Raw genomic sequence first — 6,638 nt, 5'->3', positions numbered from 1 at the left:
CAAGTAAAATCCTAACTGAAGCTCAATATCACCTTGGTATTGCATTCACCAATTACCTCTTAACAAACTGTCCACGTAGCACTTCCTTATCCACCTTATTATCAGACCGCAACTGGTCCCATACTCACTCTTCCTTTACCTCCAGGGTTCTTGCTCCCCAAAAGTTCCATTGGTGCTTGGAAACTGGCAGGCCTGAAACTGGGTTGGAAAATAAAGGCTGTGTCCAAGGATTAAGTGAAACCAGGAATGAAGAGGATTGTGTAAACCCTTTGGCATTCACAGCAGAAAAACATGTTGGCTATTGTGTGTGTGTGTGTGTGTGTGTGTGTGTGTGTGTGTGTGTGTGTGTGTGTGTGTGTGTGTGTGTGTGTGTGTGTGTGTGTGTGTGTGTGTGTGTGTGTGTGTGTGTGTGTGTGTGTGCGTGCGTGCGTGCATGCGTGCGTGCGTGCGTGCGTGCGTGCGCTATATGTGTGTTATATGAGCCAATGAAGCAGGTTCAAATCAACAGGCTAAGGCGTTTCCTGTCAGCTAATGGGCCTTTGACAAACAGCTGAGGTGCATGGGAGAGGGCAGAAAGACAGAGGAGATGACTAGTTAACATAAGATATTCTTATGATTAAAGAATGGCGCAATTACATTGATGATGTACTGTATTTTCCTATTGTGTTAAAACGATTTAGGCTGACCAGCCTTTCCATCTGCTACAGTATGTTGTGGAGTTGAGTTTGGACTGGGGAGAGAGTCACGAGGCTCACTCCGGTTGGGAGGGGGGAGGGAGGGTTAAGTTACGACATCTGGAATTCCGACTGCATCTGAACTGCCAGACACTCAGCAGGACAACAGGATGGGGGATTGGAGGGGGTATTTCCATTGTGTGTGTTCAGTTTATGCCTGTGTCTTGCTATACTAACTGCAGAATTAGCTGAGAGAAGAGAATGTGCACATTCACACACAAACACACACACACACACACACACACACACACACACACACACACACACACACAAGTCTGACAAGTTAGCAAGACATGGAGGATATAAAACACTTAAAACACAGTATGTGTTTTGTCCTTCATGCCTTGTTAACTTGTCAGACATGTGTGTGCAGGCATTTGTGCACGTGTGTTTGTGTGTGTATGCGTGCACATTCTCTTCTCCCAGCTAATTCTGCAGAATGAAAAACAACCTCAGCATATTCCTCCCCACAACTCCCTCTCTCTCTCTCTCTTCTTCCTCTTCCTCTCTCTCTCTCTCTCTCTCTCTCTCTTTCTCTGTGTAACTGGAGACAGTTTCTTTCCTTTCTGCTAAACGACTCACTTTATTCACAAGTCTTCGCAAAGACCACTTCACTCAATGCCATCCTCCTCTCCCAGCCCCTCGTTCATCATCCATCTCTCATCTCTCTCTTCACCTAAACAGATGAAAACATGCTCTTCCTCCTCTAATGGAGCCTACATTTCTTGCAGTCCCTTTATTTTGCTTCCTCTCTATTTTCCCAGTCCTTCGATCTCGATCTCTCCAGGAGAGACTTCCTGTGGCTGTTTTTAGTTGCCATGCAACTGACCTGCTAATTAATGGACCTTGGATGATGAGGAAGTCACACTCTGTCTGCTCACAGTGTGACATCACAGTCTGGCCGGACTAAACATGAATAGGACACAGAGTTTTTTTGCTGACCACAAGACTTGACCAGGAAAAACTCAGGCTCAAGTTGTAGACTATAGCTAGGAACTGAAGTTGTTTTGGTCAAGCCAATTGGTCAGGAAAACTCAAGGCCCTCATGAACCCATTACCCGCAGCAATACTCTACAGGTGGACCGCGGTCCGGATCCAGACCCGTGTCAATATGGACCGTCAGTCTGGCTTCGATCCATGGTACGATATGAACGCACGTAGACAATGGCAAAATGTGTAGAATTGCAGGAGATTAGCTTTTAAAACTGCAACATTGTCTCTCCGCCAACCAACGGGGGGGGGGGGGGGGGGGGGGGGGGTGAACAGTTTGAACACCCACTGGGCACAGATGTCAATTCAACGTCTATTCCACGTTGGTTCAATGTAATTGAATTGATTCAACCAGTGTGTGCCCAGTGGGCAGTTTGGGTTGTGATGTGGGGCTTTGTTACTACGCTAATAAATGACAATGTCCATTCTGACCTTTGCCACCTAGGATATGTGTGTGACCAAACCTTCTCAAATAGTACTCGAGTACCCCTGCATTACTGTAAACTGTCCTGAGATATAACTAATAGAATTGAATGTACTGCCCTACCAAAGCAAAAAGGCAGTAACTGCTCATAGCGTGGAACTGAGAAAAAAAATGCTTTTATTTACCTTGGTATCACAGTAACTTAATGCAGTTACTGCTAACATGACCCCCCATTGTCTTCAAAACACAATACAACAGGGGCAGGATACTTGTCCAGATGAATAAGAATGTATTTAATGTTGCAAAAAATTTTGACCAAATGAGCAGTTACTGCCTTTTTGCTTGGTAGGTGCAGTGTACTTGTACAGTGTATCCCAAACCTCTCCTCCAGTACCCCCAACTATTTGACTTATTCAATGTATTCCAGTACTTGCACATGGTAAAATCCCTTGGTAGTGAGTAAGTATATAGGCTACATATGGCTTCAATTTCAAATAGCCAAGTCACATCCTGCACAAGCTCTGATACACCAAAAAAAAACTTTATCTACACTCCAACACCACACAAATTCATTCACACACACACACACACACAGACACACTGACACAAATACGCTTGCACACACAGAAACAGAGACACCTACACTTGTTTGTATGGCACTTTCTCTGTGCGCATACAGTGTTGTATGGTGGTGTGTAGCTGGACTCAATGGAAAAGAAAAAGGGTGGAAAGAGGAGGGGAAAGACAGATGAGATGTCTATAATATTCACTCCTTTTGTCTCGCTTCATTTCCCTTGCAAGTCTTCTATTAAGTATTCTATTAGTTTCACTGGAAAGATAACTGGAAAAAAATGTACTCTTTCGCTGGCTAAGAGTCCTACATTTTATGTGTGTGTGTGTGTGTGTGCGCATTCTTGCAATGTGCTAATCTTCCTTTTTTCCCCTCCAACTCAAGATCTTCACATCTCCTTCCCAACTGTTTTATTTCTAATAGTTTCTCTGTTTTCCTCTGTGGTGCAGTATGTCTCTCTCCCACCAGTGCTGAATCCGCACACAGCCATCGTGGTATGGGCGAAACTGCTGCATTAATGTGCTATGCTATGTAAGTCTGTCTGCACTTTGACTAGTGTGTGGTGTTGAGCTCTTTTATAGCCAAAAGTATCGTGTGAAAATAATACAGGTTATTCTACAGGTTCTACTCTTATAAACCTCATCGTGCTTTTCCCCCCAAACGGAGCAGGAAGAGACTTCCCATCAGGAGCTGCTGAATCAGACTCTCTTTCCTTCCCACCTCCCTCAAACCCCAGCCACCTTCGTTCTGACCAAGTCACATCCGTTAGGAAACCCCCCTGCTTCAATCTGGGCCTGGTCTGGACGACTGGCACTTTGAACCTGACAGCTAAATATACACACAATGTTAGTCTAGACCATATGAGAGGGCAGAGAGACCCCTTTTCCCCTCATGCTGTTTCTACCACCCTTCCACCTCTCTCTCTCGCTCTCGTTAGTTAATAAACTGCCTTACAACCTTGTGCTCAGTCAGTTATTCTGTCTCCTCCACCTCCACTTTAATGCAATGGCCTACATCTGGTTCTCATCACTAAGTTGTGGGGGAGAGACAAAGAACAGGAGGTAGAGAGGGTAATAGGTATACAGTGAGTGCATACACACAGTGAAAATGCAGTTTTTGTGCATTAGATCTCTTGTGTGTATATGGCAAAGACAACCGATTACCCAGATATCACTGTCTTTCAAGTTGTCTGCTCCTTATCTCTGTATTGTCCGGCAGGTCAATTTCGTCAGTAAAAGGACACGAAGAAAGCGAAAGAGAGCGGTTGAGAGAAAGTTCTGAGCAGCCACATCAGAGGAGCCAGGGGCTCCTGTCAGTTTTATGTTCCTGTGAGAGCTGGTCTGAACACAAAGGGCCATGTGGTTTCATTGAGCCGGGTAGGCTGCTTACAGGGCCTAAACTGTGTTTTTACTGCCCAGTCATCAGCATGGACTGACCTGGCTCAGCTCAGTCTCTAGAGAGGACTGGAGGAGCCTGTACTAACCGGAGTATACCCCAGACAGAGGTGGGCAGAGGTTCTGCTAGACCTAGCTACAACCAGAGAGCCATGCATTTGAGCTCCTTCTTCCCACACCAGAAAGTTGCTGTGCTCAGGGAACTAAACCGAGTCAGCCTACTGGCAACCCACAGGGCGAAAATAGCCAAGTATCCATTTCGTCCTCGAGGCCGGCCGGCGCTCTATCCTGTAGCACTTAGCCTACTTGGCCAGCGGAACTATTTCCTTGTCCTCTTCACTCCCTCTCTCCACAAAGAGGTTTACTTTGCCAAACTCTCCCGGGCTCACTGTAAGTACTGTCTCATACAACAGGCTCCAGGCACATGTCATGGATAGAAGGGATACAGCTTTTGTCAAATTAAAGTCATACATTTATTTTTATTTTGCATTTTAGCTAACCTTAACCTAATTATCCTAACCGGCTATGTTAATTCTCCTAACCTATTACGAAGTCAAATCGTACAAAATCTGTATTCGTTCTAGTCAAAACAACTACAAATTGTCAACACCCACAATGCATTACACAGACACACACAATGTCAACTCTTTGTCTACTGCTACTTCCAAATACACTCATCTGCTAATATTGGTAATTACAAAAACCCTTCAGTCTTCACACATAAACAAACACAAGGCAGGGTTGTTAATCGAGGTAAACACTGTTCCTTCAATTAACTACTCATTTTAAAGATGTGTCATACACAATTCTCTAATTCCTAAAGTGGGTTTCTCCATAGAGTGTGCCGGCTAGGCCGGGGTGCCGGAGACAGGAGGGTCGGCCCAGTTCACTTGAGCCGCCCCGGCACAGAGTTGCATCAGGGCACAAAAATTTTCCGCTCAGCGACCAGAGAGCTGTAATTATAGAGGAGCTCTGCTGAGCTCAGTAGGAAGAACGTCAAGGCCTGAAAGAAGGCCCAAGGATTGGCACTTCACTATGCACTAAAGAAAAAGAGGAAGGGTGGGATAGAGAGAGGGAGATAAGAGAGAATTGGGTGTGAGTAAGAGGTTATTTTTTTTAAACATTCACTGAGGGAGAGATTGACATACGTTTCCATAGCAGCCTCTCAATTGACTCACAATGACATTTCTCATCTAGAGCTTTTTGCATTCAGTAATAACATAAAAGTCACATTTACGCCAGAAAACCTTTCCATTACTATTCCCTATTCATTACTCACCTTCATCAGCCTATCTTCATCTACTTCACTCCAGTGTCCTATACAAACCTATTCAATCGCTCCCAATCCCAGTCTGCTGTCCCCACATGCTTCAAGATGGCCACCATTGTTCTTGTACCAAAGAAGGCAAAGATAACTGAACTAAATGACTAACTGCCGTAGCACTCCCTTCTGTCATTAAGTGATTTGAGAGAATAGTCAAGGAACAAATCACCTCCACCTTACTTGCCACCCTAGGCCTACTTCAGTTTGCATACCGCCCCAACAGGTCCACAGACGATGCGATCGCCATCACACTGCCCAGACTACATGCCCTCCAGGACACCTACAGCACCCGATGTCACAGGAAGGCCAAAAAGATCATCAAGGACAACAACCACCTGAGCCACTGCCTGTTCACCCCACTACCATCCAGAAGTCGAGGTCAGTACAGGTGCATCAAAGTTGGGACCGAGAGACTGAAAAACAGCTTCTCTCAAGGTCATCAGACTGTTAAACAGCCATCACTAACAGAGAGGCTGCTGCCTACATACAGACTTGAAATCACTGGCTTCTTTAAAAAATGGAACACTACTCACTTTAATAATGCTAACATATCTTACATTACTCATCTCATATGTATATAATGTATTTTATACATCTATTGCATCTTGTCTATGCCGCTCGGCCATCGCTCATCCATTTATTTACATGTACATATTTCAAGAGGTCTTGAAAAAGAAGGGTCAACACTGCAAATATTGACTCTTTGCATCAACTTCATGTAATTGTCAATAAAAGCCTTTGACACTTATGAAATGCTTGTAATTATACTTAATAATTACATAGTAACATCTGACAAAAATATCTAAAGACACTGAAGCAGCAAACTTTGTGGAAATGAATGTGTCATTCTCAAAACTTTTTGCCATGACTGTACACCTTAACCAAATACATTTAAACTCAGTTTTTCACAATTCCTAACATTTAATCCTAGTAAAAGTTCCGTCTTAGGTCAGTTAGGATCCCCACTTTATTTTAAGAATGTGAAATGTCAGAATAATAGTAGAGAGAATTATTTAGTTCAGCTTGTATTTCTTTCATCACATTCCCAGTGGGTCAGAAATGTACATACTCAATTAATATTTGGTAGCATTTAAATTGCTTAACTTGGGTCAAACGTTTCGGGTAGCCTTCCACAATAAGTTGGGTGAATTTTGACCCATTCCTCCTGACAAGAGCTGGTGTAACTGAGTCAGGTTTGTAG

The sequence above is a fragment of the Oncorhynchus mykiss genome, chromosome 28 (assembly GCF_057628025.1).
Source record: "Oncorhynchus mykiss isolate SJ-2025 chromosome 28, ASM5762802v1, whole genome shotgun sequence".
NCBI classification, from domain to species: Eukaryota; Metazoa; Chordata; class Actinopteri; order Salmoniformes; family Salmonidae; genus Oncorhynchus; species Oncorhynchus mykiss.
Note: the sequence above shows the minus strand (reverse complement) of the source record.